Genomic DNA, 13,516 nt, shown 5'->3' with positions numbered 1-13,516 from the left:
AGCAATACCCAAAAAACCTGCTCACTTATTGGAGCAGAAGAGCACAGAAGTATCAAATCTGCAGCTGACGGGAGCGGGTGCTGTTTCACTAAAGAAAATGAAGCTGTGCTGCTCTCTCCCAGCTGATGATGTGACCTTAGCTGTATAATACATGCCATGTACAGCCATGTGACAGACTCTCTCGCTCATCGGAGATGTTCCTGTTCGCAGGGGGAGTCCAGTAGACTGAAAGAAATTCTTGAACTCCCTTTCTAAATCCCTTCTCTAATAAACTCTTAGCCAGCTTCTTCCTTACTCCATATGTCTATTCTATTCCAACAGCCTAATTATTGCAAAGAGCTCATTTACTGCCAAATTTCTTATGTTTTTTACTGGCATTTTACTCAGGGCAAATCCTCCAGCAGTTTGTCTAAGATTTTTTGCATTGTCCAAATATCTGGCAGTTTCAAAACTCATGTATGACTCAGGACTGAGTTATGAGGTATTTAGGATCATCAGTTTGTACCAGAACCATTTCTAAATAAGTTTTCCCACCTTTTACATAATTTTCCCTTTAATATCTCCCACAATGACAGTTCTTCGGTACTCAGGGATGAGAACATTTGCCAATAGATTTTCTAGTTACTCAAGGTGTTACATCCGAGGCAGAGACTTGGGGAAGTATCTACATTTCTCCAGCATATCTGATCCTGTAGTAGTTTTCAGGACACGCATCAGAAAATTTTGAACCTGAGTGTGTTATGGAAGTGGAGGGACTATCTTTTTTTCTAGAGCGCTTCTCTTGAGCAATCTTCCTCAGGGCAACATTTGAAAGTGATTTCCACTAGGCAGCTGGGACAAGTGGTCTGTAGCATTTTTCTTATTCCAGGGCATGAGTGTGACTATATATTCCACTACTTCTCCCATTTGTAGGCAACCTGCCTCTCTGAACTCCTCTGGATTACTTAGATCATTGTCGATATCACATCTTCAACTTTATAAATTAAATATTAAATCTTCACATTTACATAGCTTATGTATTCTTGTTTCAGAGCAGCCTCACATTTGCAGGGACCTGCATCTGAGCCCACAGGGGCTACAAACTCCATAAGGGGTTTTCAAATTGGATCTGCCAAGACATAAGAAAAACCCTAATTCTGAAGTGGTTAAATCTCACATGGCACTGCAGTTGGTGTTTCTTTCTTACCCAGTTTAGGTAGTAAGTCTGCAATTTTGGCAAATCCACAAACAAGGCCTTCATAGTAAATGCAGAGCCCCACAAAACTCTGTGCATCTGTGACTGCCTGGGAAATTGCCCAGTCCTGTGCACAGCCATATTTTTCTTTTTGTTAGAGAAACTCTCTCTTGCTGAGTTGTGTGTCCATGAGAAGTAGTCCCTTTTCAGAGCAACTCTCATTTCAGGAAGCTCAAGTTCAGTGGTAGCCTTGATCTAATCCCAGGCTAGTTGTAAATGCAGTCTTTCTTACCAGCAGTCTCTGAGTGTGCCCTGAGCCATCTCAGCAGAGCAGACAGGCTGAGAGGGACCTATTTTGCAGTGACCATTTCCAAGATCACTCAGTGTCAGCCAGAAGCCGGCACTTTCAAGTACTGCTTACTGACGCAGTAGAAATGCTGTCTCCTGCCCTTCACCCCTGCTCTTTGCTTCCACTGCCACTTGCCAATTCTTCTTAAAACTGAGTATGGAAACCAGACCGCAATATCCAAGGTGTTATCCTCTCATGACAGTGGCTGCACCTGCAACGGTGTTATTTCTTCAGTATGTTCTACTTTGTACTGCGGCATTGCACTATTGCCTCCCTTCACCAGACCTGTGGACGACATCCAAGCTACTGCTGAAGGCACCTTTAGGTCTTCAGTGGTCTGTACAATGCCTTCTCCCCAGACAGTGTGGGGCAGTTTAATGGGTCAATGACTCTAAAGATGAGCCTTGAGTCTTCATTATGAAGTAGAACAAGTGACTTCAGGACTCAGGAACTATCCTTGATCCCTTACCAGAGGCACAGTTTCATAGTCTTTTTCACTAACTAGAGTCATTAAAAGACATCCTGACCCAGCACTGACCCTCTCTCTGTTTGCTGCCCATAATTCACAAATGCACAGTTACCATATGTTCTAGCTACGTTGGTGTCAGCAAGAATTTGGCTCAACAGAGAACTGAAACAATTATTGGCTTCCAAATCTACACTGCCTGCAACTTGGGGAGGGTGGTGGTGGGGTTTTAGTATAACATTTAATCAGCTTCTCTGGACCAAACACCCCACCACACAAGTGGTACTGCCCAAGTAGTGTTCTCTGACAGGAGACAAGCTCGTACACACTAGGGCAGCTCTGTCACTGAGCCAGCCTGCAGCAAACGAGGGTCATCATGGGATTAGCTTTGAACCTGCACTGCTGCCCCAAAGCAACCTGCTTATGCAGGTGCCACCCCTGATGCACAGCAGCATTCACTGCCAAGATTTCCCAGATCTCAAGGCACATCTTGGATCCTCCTCAGCTTTCTTTTACTAGCAGAGTGCAGACTGTGTTGTGACACCTTCTTCTCCTATTAAGCAAGGTCATTCATGGCCTACAGATCTGATCTTTTAGCTCATCTACTTCATCCACGCAGTCTAGACCCCACTGTTGAGACACTGGCCTCTCACAACAAGCTGTGGAGTGGGCTGCATGGTGCCAACTGTGGTCTCTCCTCACTTCAGCCCATACCCACCCAATGACCTGTATGCTCAGCTGGTACCCACTGTCCTCAGAACTGATGAGCCCTCACACATTTGGCCACAGCCAACACACCTGCCTGAGATGGCTAGGTCAACAGCTCTGACCCTTGTACTTCTTCGTACTTTCAGTCCATAAATTGCACCTTTTCCTCTTCAAAGGTGGGCGAGGGCTTTCACTGAGTGCCACCAGTTACTCCATTTTGGCCACATGCCAGGCTATGGTTATTGTGGTATTTCTCTACCTGCCTCCCCTTAAGTGAACAGTTAACAGGGCTTAGTAACCATTTTCCCAGTCACACAAACCAACTGTACCATTCCTTCTAATCAATCAGAAGTGCCATCAGGAGGATTCCTATCCCGTGTGTCCGACTCCTGCCCATACTCACCGTGTCTGCAGCACTGAGCATCTCTCTCTCTCCCACAGCAATGTCCCCTTTCAGTGTACAGCTGCAGCTGAGCCCCGTGACAAATTCCAGCACCTCTCAGAACTGCTCTGGCCTCCTTTCACTGGTCTTTGCAGGCCACGCCAAGTCCAGCTGAGTCCCTCTAAGCTGGTCCATTGCCAAAGCATCTTGGCAGTCTTTGCTGGAGGTGTGCCAGGAGAGAAGGCTCCTCAGGTTCTCCTCAGCTTAGGTAGATTCTCCCCTTCTCTTTTCCAAGACCCCCACTGAGCCCCAGTCTACGTGGATGGTTTATGGTTGTTTTTTTGTTGGGTTTTTTTTGCAGGTAATGTTTTCAGACCTGTTTCGTTCCTGGGAAACAAACACTGTTCCTGTCCATCTTCTCTGGCATAAAGGTTCTGGTCATGCCTTCGCAGATCATTCACTGCAACTTTTTAGCCAGTTTCTTGTGTATTTGTACAGCTTGTTCAATGTCTCTTCCAGTTTCTGCAGTTGTAACAGTGTTATAAGGCTGGGCAGCAGAAGTCCTCCAGCAGCCTTAATTACACATCAGGTTTCTGACTTTTGCAACTTTCTGATTTCCTTGTGCTGTTGGTATTTTTAGCTTTTTTAATCCTCACTGCTGTCCTGCTCAGTTAGTAACCTCCAAGCTTGCCAAAGATTCTTTGGCCTTCCCTGTCCCCGGAAAAGCTGCTGGTTCTCAGCCATCTGGTTACTGGTTCCTTATTCATTTATTTTGAACTTGTTCCAGCTCCTGCTGCCCCTAAAAAATTTTACCTCCAGTCTCAGGCCATCTCCCAAGCCTTTCAGCAAAGCCTTCAGATGTTGCTTTAATCCCTTCTGCAAGGTCTCATGCTCTTTTCTTGGGTCTTTAGACCTCATTTTAGTCACTTGTGATAGCCTCCATTTCTGCAGGTTTTGTTCACAGAATTCCACAGGAAGTCTCAGTGCATGGCAGAGCACAGCATTCCTGTTTTCCTTTCTCTACTGGAAACAGCTCATTTGATATAACTTAGAATTGCATTTGCCCACTTGGCAACCCTGTAACATAACATCTCATGGTCAGAGTGCGGTAAGTAACAGAAGGAGGTACTTTTTTTCTCCCTTTTGCATTTCTATGTGATGAACTTCTGGCTTCAAGCAGGAATCCTTCCAATTCATCTTTAAGGACATTTTGCATGATTACAAACTATCTTCATTCTCTTTGTAAAGGCCAACATCTCTTCCTGCTGAATATTCTCATCCTTCTCTTTATAGCTGATGTTGCCATGTTTAGCACTCAGTTATTTATTAAAAATATAAAACTTCTTGAGAAATTCTGGGACTGAAATTCCATTTCAGCATAGCCAACTCTCTCCTCTTCTCTAGACAGCTCCTTTTCCACCTCATAGCTCTCCAGTGACCCTTCAGTCTCCCACAAGATGCTATGTGCTGGAGTCCCTTCATCTGCATCTGCTTCTGGTTAAGCTACAGCACTCAATTTCAAGTTCGAGCCTGACTCAAATGAAGCTGTTTTCCAGATCTGCTTTATAATTCAAGGAGTAGGCATGTTCAGGGCGCAGTTCGTCTTGTCTTGACATGGAAGTCTGAAACAGGTCAAAAGAGTAAGATCTGCAAGTGTTCCTCTGCCTCTCTTGAATAGAAAAAGACACTCAGAACACTAAAACAGGAGCAGGTGACTAAAGCTAAGTGGAACTGTGTACCTTCTAGAAACTCGTACTTCCCCTGAAATACCTTCCATGATGTTTTTAGAGAAGATGGCAGGGGAGAAACTGCACAAGCAGCTAAAACCAGCCTCCCGGACATCCAGAGAACTTTCTACACTTTTGACTTATTTTGTACTTTTTTTGATGTATCTCCTGTACTGATTCCTCCCTGTGCCATTTTAAGAAATTTGAGTGAATTAAAAAAACTCAGTCACTTTTTCCTTTCTCAGTCACTTAGAAGTGCTGCTATATTGAATATAGTTAAAAAGTAATACTAGTGCGCACCTTTTACCAGCCTTCTCAAAGCTGTATTAACTGTGAAATTACTGTAAAATTGTGTTTGCAGTTATTTGTGTTTGCTTTTCTCCCAGCCTCAGCTGCCGAAGGGAAAAAGAAATCACATGAAAAATCCAGTAAAGTTCCATACCAAGGATACAAATTTGGACTGCAACTCTAGAAGCATCAGGTGAGAAAAAAACATCTGTAAGTCATCATTTTTCGTGCTTGGTATGCTTCTCATGCTCGATACGCTTGGTAGCATTACAGCTATGGCTACAAGAATTTTTTCCCACACTTGAGATCTGATCCTGCCCATACTCCCAGCAACACCTCCATTAGTAATACACTGACTACCAGGGGCTTTGTACAAATGTTGTTCAATATTGCCAGAAAACTCGTTGGAGGAGTGCTGAAGTTAACACTAACACCAGCTCTCTTACCTTAAAGGCATTTTTAATATGGAGGGTACAGTGATACAAAAATATGTCTAAGCAACATAATCGCCCTATCCACAATGATTTCTAAAGCCTCACAGAGAAGCCACCTTAAATTTAGGAACCTGCCTCTAGTTGGGAGTCCAAAGCTCTCAAAGCCACAGGACTGCTACTAGAAGACAAAAGGCAGTAGGAAAACATATAAAAATCCAACGTAACTCCTGAACAACCTCTGCTGCTCTATAATAAGAGAATAATAGAGTGTGGCCCTCTTATAGTACTCTATCTGGGGATCTCAGAGACTACACAATGGATGAGTTAGTTTGTCTCTTAGCCTAAAAGAGAAAAATGTCCAAAACAGAGCTGTGGGAACACAGTACCTCTCCAGTTCAAATCACAAGTCTCTGGGAGCTCTTCAAATCATGGAGAAAGCCTTACTCATGGAGTATACCTTGTTCATGGTTTAACTCCTGCTGGCAACTAGTACCATGTAGCCACTCACTCACACACCCTGCTGTGGATGTGGAGGAGAGTAGGAAAAAAAGGCAAAACCTATGGGTTGAGATGAGAACAATTTATTAATGGATATAAAATAATAATACTAATAGTAATAATTATAACAATAATAGTAATGAAAAGAGAGACAACAAAAAAGAGAGATATAAACCCCAAGAGAGGCACATTATTCTCTACACAATTGCCCTCCGCTCACTGACCAATGCCCAGCCTGTCCCCAAACCATGATCAGACCCAGACAACTCCCTCCAATTTGTATACTGAGCATGATGGTCTATGGTATGGAATATTCTTTTGGCTAGTTTGGCTAGCTTACAGCTCTCCTGGCTACACTCCCTCCTGGCTTCTTGTGTGCCTTCTCATTGACAGAGCATGAGAAACTGAAAAGTCCTTGACTTCGGGTAAGCACTACTTAGCAACAACTAAAACATCAGCGTGATATCAACATTGCTCTCATACTGAATCCAAACCACAGCACTGTACCAGCTACCAGAAATAAAACTAACTCTATCCCAGCCGAAACCTGGGCACTTTCTTTTGGCACCACAAGGATATAGAAAAACTGAGAGTTGCATGGAGCGTATCAGAAGCAGCTTGGCATTTTTTTGCTACTCTTTCTGTGCTGATACTTGCTTTCAATGCTTGCAATTTTGCATACTAAAATACTAAGTAAACTTTAATTATTTTATAAGAGAGGTTGAATGATAGGCTATATATAAAGTACTATCTATGCATTGAACAGAAAGATAAAGGCAATAAAGCGTATGTGTGCCCTCTGTATATTAAGACTTGCTTTTTCTTGGCATTTCACACTCAAATTCTGTCTGACAGAGAAATTCATGCTAACATGAAGAAGCTTTTCACCAGAATTTGAGATGCAAGAATAAGTACAAGATTTTTTTAGTAGATCATTGATTTTAATGGCCTGGAATAGTGCAACACCAGTCAATTAAAATATTACTCATCCAATAGTTTTATTTTTAAAATCTTTCTAAGACATTTTCTGCCACATGCTGCATAGGATATAGTCCTCTAGACATCCAAACACCTCTTGATTGCACATTTTTAAAACACTCAAACCAATGGCTCCAAGTTCCAGGACATTAGAGCTAGGACATTGTTTAAATGTAAACATCCTAGATTGCAGTAGCCCTTGTCTTTGCCTTCCTCCCCTGGAAGGTGATGGCTTCCCATGTTCAAACAAAACACTTCTGCAATGCTAGGTCACTTTCTTGGTAACAACACGGAGCAGGCTGGACTATCTTTGACACAGCTTTTTCAATGTATAGGGAAAAATGTCAAAACTAAATCAGCAAAGACCTCCAGCCAGCCAGTTCTCCCAGTAGGTTAAAAAATATACATGTTAAAATGCCAGGACTGTCTAACATTTCACTTGAAATCCTCAATAGCAACACCACTTTGGTACTGTAGTGAGAAAAAAAGAGTATAAAAAAATCTAAGATCTACAAAAAGGCCCTTCAACTTTAAAGTGAATGTATTCTTGGAGAAGTGAAGGGTCTGTTGTGCAGATGGCTGTTTGCTCTCAATGCTCGAAGCAGACACTCTTCAGTGAGGAGGAAAGGGGAGTCAGATAGCGTATTACCATGCAAAAGCAGCAAGCTCTGCCTATGATGACTGCAATATTAACTCCCAGGGCTTCCTGCGGCTGAGAGGCAGCAGCGGCAGCAGCAGTGAGTTTCACTTGCCCCCTGCCCCCCACCCCCAAGCTTCCAGGTTCAATAAAGATTACATCATGGAATAAGTATGCCATGTAAGCCTGAGAATCAAAGCCGTCACAATTGGCGGCTGTTTAACTGTAATGTCGCTGAAACACATACTCCCCCTATGTGCACATACACTTTCCCCCTCACTCCTCCCAGCCCATCCTGAACCCTCCGTGGCTCCTACGATTAAGGGTAGTATTACTGGGGAGAGGAAAATCTGATCAAAACTGTCGACTGCAAACTGCCGATTTTCTATGGATTCAATAAAGACCACCTTAACGATTTCCCTAATTAATGGATGACATCTTTGGCTGGAGGAGAGGCGCTGTATTCTACTCTGCCTTAGTCTTTGTTAACCTTCTAATTAACTTTCGTAGGTCACCCAGGTCTCCCAAACCTAAAAGTGAAGAGAGCCATTGTGCTAGAAGCAGTAAACTTACTTTTTCTGCCTGGGTACTTAAAAGGGAGAACGATTATAGGCAGGGAAAAATAACTCCATTTAAACTCTTTGTGACTGCGGAGAATGCATAGGTCCCTGCCTTAGAAAATAATTGAAACACCTTTTATACCAATATTTGCATGCATAATACACCAAATTAGCAAATATATATCTAAATTCAGCTGCAGTTGCAAATTGATTAGGCATTTGGAGGGGTTTTTGGTCTCCCTTTTTTTTTTTTGGGGGGGGGAATGTCAACTTCAGTGGGTCAACAAAAGGAATTGGATTTCTTGAGCAAATTGCAACTGCAACAGCTATCAGCTTTTACATGGCATGATCTCCAGCAAAGAGTCTGGGCTAATAGTACACACACATGCATTCTTACACTATAATATTAGGCCAGATTAATCCCTGTGGTAAAACCACTGAAGTCAATGGAATTGTATCAGAGATGAATTTGGTTCACTGCCTTTTGTGGAATCTAATATGAATTGACCATTGAGCTGGAGGCATCAAAGATGATAAATACAGCCCTCTTTCAGGCAGTCTGATGCAACCCAAAAAAGGGCAGGCAGAAGGCATTTAGGATGGGTGGCCCTTTCTTCTGTCTACAGCTTTCTCAGGGAAATTCTGCCCTCATTCACGCCCATTGACTGAAGTCAATTAAATTATTTTAATAAATTGTAATTAAAATTCACAGTGTACAATGAAAGATTGAAACTTCATAGCACAACTTGACTAATAAACCTGAAGTTAATTGCTTCTTGAAAGTAAAGATTGAGAGTGCTTCTTTGGCTTACGGAAGAGACATGAAATTAATTGTTCCTAGTTTTCTCTGCTCAGCAGAGAACAACAGAGCAGACTAGAAGAGAGTAATAATTGTTCCCCAATATAAACATACAGATGTACATTCCTGCACAAATATCTGACTATGCAACCTGTATTCTTGGACAGAATGAACTGAGCTTAAAATTTATGTTGAAAAAAATAGAGCAGTGTGGTTTGGTGAAATTTTTGGATTAGCTGAGAAGGAAGCATGATATAGTGATTAAAAGAGACCTGAAAATCAGGCTATCTCCAGTCTTCTCCCTTACTGCCATTGGTCCACAGTGGAAAATGGTGGCTTTGACCTTGATTTAGTTTCTCCATCTTTAGAGAAGTTATGTGTCACTGAAGTAGCATTAAAAAAAAGAGGCCTTGACTGATCAGGTATGAATGGTGTAGTCATGAAAAATGCAACGTGCCAAACCAAAAGTGTGAGACTTTTAAATTATTTTTTTGATGGTTTGTTTCTGCCACCATGTCCATATTTTCTAGTGGAATAATTGGCATGTAAGATGACATCTACTGCTTCTTTACTCTCTGATCAAGTGGTGCGAAGTATATTAATCATCCTTCCAAGTGTCTCTTGATTGTCCTAGAAACATCTTGGCTCTGGATACATAACTCTGAGGATATTTGAATCATGTCACCTTTCAAAAACATCTTCAGTTATACACAGTTTTACATTTCTGCCTGCGAGGTCTTGAAAGAAGTTTGGCATCATGTGGTACTGATGGATGAGGAAAGACAATCAAACTACATGTATGAGACCAAGATACAGAAAAGAAGCAGCTCGCCTTCCCTCCCTCTGGAAGCCTCTGCCACTGGACAGCTGGACAACTACTGGAGGCCCAGGGCTCTACTCTGCTCCTAATGAACACCACAACCAGGCAATGTTTTATGTGACCATTCAGAGGAGAGATTAGTGATCCCACATCAATTGTAATGTATTGCCCTTTATAGCTTGATGGAAACTTTCAGGGACCCCAGTGTCAGGCTCTGCCTCAGAAGGAGTATTTGTACTAAAGCAAGAGGTCTTCAAGGAAGAGGATCACTGTTTAGGTTTGCTGAAAACTGGATTCATTCTCAGACACCAAAACAAACCTTCCCCATGACATGGAGCAGGGGGAATTCATCTCACCTGACTTCTAATACCATGTGAAGTTATCTGCATCTGAACCTTGTGAGACTGGATACTTTAAGAGTCAATCGAAGGGAAGACATCATACAACTACTAAATAGGAGTGCCTATTTTGGATGTCTGGTACAGGAAAGATGAACTGTGCCCCAGAAGAGTTTTCTCACAATTGACTATGAAAAGTCCACATACCAAACTTGAACATTTGCAGTTAGTACTGCAAAAGCCTGTTTTTACGGTCAGATGAATCCCACCTTCAGTCCCTCTGCACTTCTGTTCCCCATTTGTGAGAATGGGGATTCACCTTGCAGGAAGTAGACAGCTACTTTTAGGTCATCTACTAAATTGGTACTTTTGCGATACAATTAATCTCATCCAAATTCAGAATCTAAAATAGATCTGAGAAATACATCACAACAAACATCTGTGGGGGTGTTTCAGCATAAGGGGAGATGAAGATAACCAATTCTGCAATTCAGATTTCTAAAGGCAAGTAAAATTAATCTCCTCTGTTTGTTTATACAATACCAAGCACAACAGAGGCCTCTGATAAAAATAGTTTAGATATCTTGTAATACTGTTTTAACTGCCTTTGCATCTTAAATAATTCAATGACTAATTAATTGGGAAAGTTGATTAACACTCAGTAGAATAAAACATAAGACATTTTTCTCATTGTCATGGTTTAACCACAGTTGGCAACTAAGTACCACACAGCCGCTTTCTAACATACACATACCTCCCATCAGTGGGATTAGGGGTAACAATCAGAAAGAAGGTAAAACCCATGGATTGCCATAAGAACAGTTTAATAATTGAAACAAAACATAATAATAACATTATGATAATAATAACTGTAATGGAAAGAGAGACAACAAAAAGAGAGAGAAAAATAAAATCCAAGAAAGAAAGTGATGCACAATACCCACTGACCAATGCCCAACCTGTCCCCAAATTACAACCAGCCCCTCACAGACAACTCCACCCAGTATATATACTGAGCATGACGTTCTAAAGCATGAAATATCCTTTTGGCTAGTTCAAGTGCCCTGTCCTGGCCACACTCCCTCCCAGCTTCTAGTGCACGTCCTCTTGGCAGAGAATGAGAAACTGAAAAGTTCTTGACTTAGAGTGAGCACTGCTTAACAATAACTAGAACACCAGTGTGTTATCAGCATTTTTCTCAAACTGAATCCAAACCACAGCTCTGTACCAGCTACTAGGAAGAAAACTACTTCTATCACAGCCAAAACCAGGACACTTAGTAATGAACATAACAGACAATTTAAAACTTGTTATTTCAAACTAAATAAATGATCTGTGATAATATTTCACAGCAACTGGGACATTCATTATCTGTCTTCTTGACACAACACACTGGGTTGTGTGTACCCAGAACTGGAATTGACTATCTGACTCTGACATTAAAGTCATATTTCACAGTCTGTGAAAGATGCCTCCCTCCAGCTCAGCCCATCATTTTCCAGAGAAAATTAATTATTTTTACCAGATAGCCTTGCTGTTAAATTAAATTATGCTCAGTTGTCATCTAGATAGCAACAATTTCATATTAATAATAATAAAAAGGATTTACAGACAGAGAGTATAAGCCAGGGCTCCTAAAATGCATTTAATTTGTCTTCTTGCAACACAAACACAATTCTTTTTAGGTTGAACTTGTAGTGAAGTCCTGGGCACATAGCTCATTGAATCCACTGCCTTGGCAAGACTGGAGTTGGACCTGAGGTGCAGCAAATGTTCCAACTCTGTTGGCTGGACTAGAAATTCCACCTTGCCACCTTCTCAGCCCTGAGGGGTGTGATGAGCTGCCTTCACAGACCAGGAGGCTCATATGCACTTTCTCCATCCTCTGAACTTTTCTGTGGGGGAGAAGCCTGTGGACTCAGCAGAAACAGAGATGTCAGTCCTTGTCCTTCCCAATTCTGGAGTGAGCTCAACTCTTAAAAGTGACCTTATACAAAGCAGAGCAAGGCTGCACATTTGCTACAGCTTGGCAGCTTTCACACCAAATATTTTTAATTTACACAAAAAAACCCCCAGTGTTTCTTTCCCTGCTTGGTGCTCTGGCAGAAGCAGAAGGCTTGATCATCTCTGACGACCTCAGTGCTCTGCAGCAGTTTTGTCTTCACACTCAGCTGTCCCCATAGAGATGTTACATGTTTGCCCAATGGGGCTGAGCAGATGACCCTGCTTGAGGTGAGCACAGCACAGCCCAATGCAACTGGCACCCTGGTATATAGCAAACTGAGACAGATGGGCTCGTTTAGCCTGCAGAAAAGGAGGCTCAGAGGAGCCTTTTATCACTCTCTACAATTACCTGAAAGAAGGTTGCAGTGAGGTGGGGATTGGTGTCTTCTCCCAAGTAACAAGCAATAAGATGAGTAGAAATCACCTCAAGTTGTGCCAGAGGAGGTTTAGATTGGATATTAGGAAAAAATTCTTCGCTGAAAGGGTTGTCAAGCATTGGAACAATTCCCAGGGAAGTTCAGGAGTCACCACCTCTGGAGGTACTTAAGACAGATAGATGTGGCATGTGGGGACATGGTTTAAGGGTGGACTTGGCAGTGTGGGGTTAATGGTTGAACTCAATGATCTTTAAGGTCTTTTCCAACCTAAACAATTCCATGATTCTATAGCATCTGCATGTCTCTTAGATACGAAAAATCAACTCTACCCTGTTGTCTAACTTGTGCCAGCAAACACAGTGCCCAGTGCATGGGTCACCTTAGTAAAGTTTCAGTGCAACAGGTCTGCTTCTCTTGGAAGCCAAGAGCTGTCTATACAGCTCTTGTGATAGAAAAAAAGCACAACTCTCATTCTTGTTTCTCCACAGGCTCCTGTACAGTGTCAAAACTTTTTGCATGACCTGGACTAGATTTACAAAGAAGTCTGAGACACAGTAAAGTTGACTGAGCTGCTCAGCATTGTCCAGTATTCATCATGGCTAGGCTTCGCGAAGGAAGATTTGGGAAGGGCTCTACCCACGTTTGTTACAAGCACGTTGGTGGCTAAAAAGGCCAATACAAGGTAGACACGTCCGCTTGCAAAAGGTACAGCAGAAAGACTCCTTAGGTGGTAAATTCTGCAAGGCACGATTCTTTCTGCGTTGTCTTTTCTCCTCAAGAGTGATCCTGCGTGCTTTCTCAAAAGCATCAGCAGCGTTATAGATGGTGTGTCTCCAGACCTCCCGATTGGAGGCCAGAGTAGACCAGTTATGTTGATCAATATGGCCAAGGCTGAGGTGTTGTTTCAGGGAGTCCTTGTATCTTCTCTTCCGGGCTCCTCTCTTGTGGCAGCCGATGGCAAGTTCACCATAAAGCAG

General features: G+C 42.3%; 1 long non-coding RNA gene across 1 annotated transcript; it reads right to left on the bottom strand.

Annotated features, from left to right (window-relative positions):
- Positions 1-4,390: 4,390 nt before the first annotated feature.
- On the bottom strand, positions 4,391-7,776 carry LOC113967583. The gene is made up of 2 exons (XR_003534226.1): positions 7,654-7,776; positions 4,391-4,701 (listed from the first exon to the last, which is right to left on the bottom strand). It is a non-coding gene; the product is annotated as an uncharacterized LOC113967583 (long non-coding RNA).
- Between the last annotated feature and the right edge of the window lie 5,740 nt (positions 7,777-13,516).

Source organism: Neopelma chrysocephalum, unplaced genomic scaffold (genome assembly GCF_003984885.1).
Source record: "Neopelma chrysocephalum unplaced genomic scaffold, ASM398488v2 Primary Assembly neopelma1_23, whole genome shotgun sequence".
Classification (NCBI taxonomy): domain Eukaryota; kingdom Metazoa; phylum Chordata; class Aves; order Passeriformes; family Pipridae; genus Neopelma; species Neopelma chrysocephalum.
This window is presented reverse-complemented; position numbering and strand designations above follow the sequence as displayed.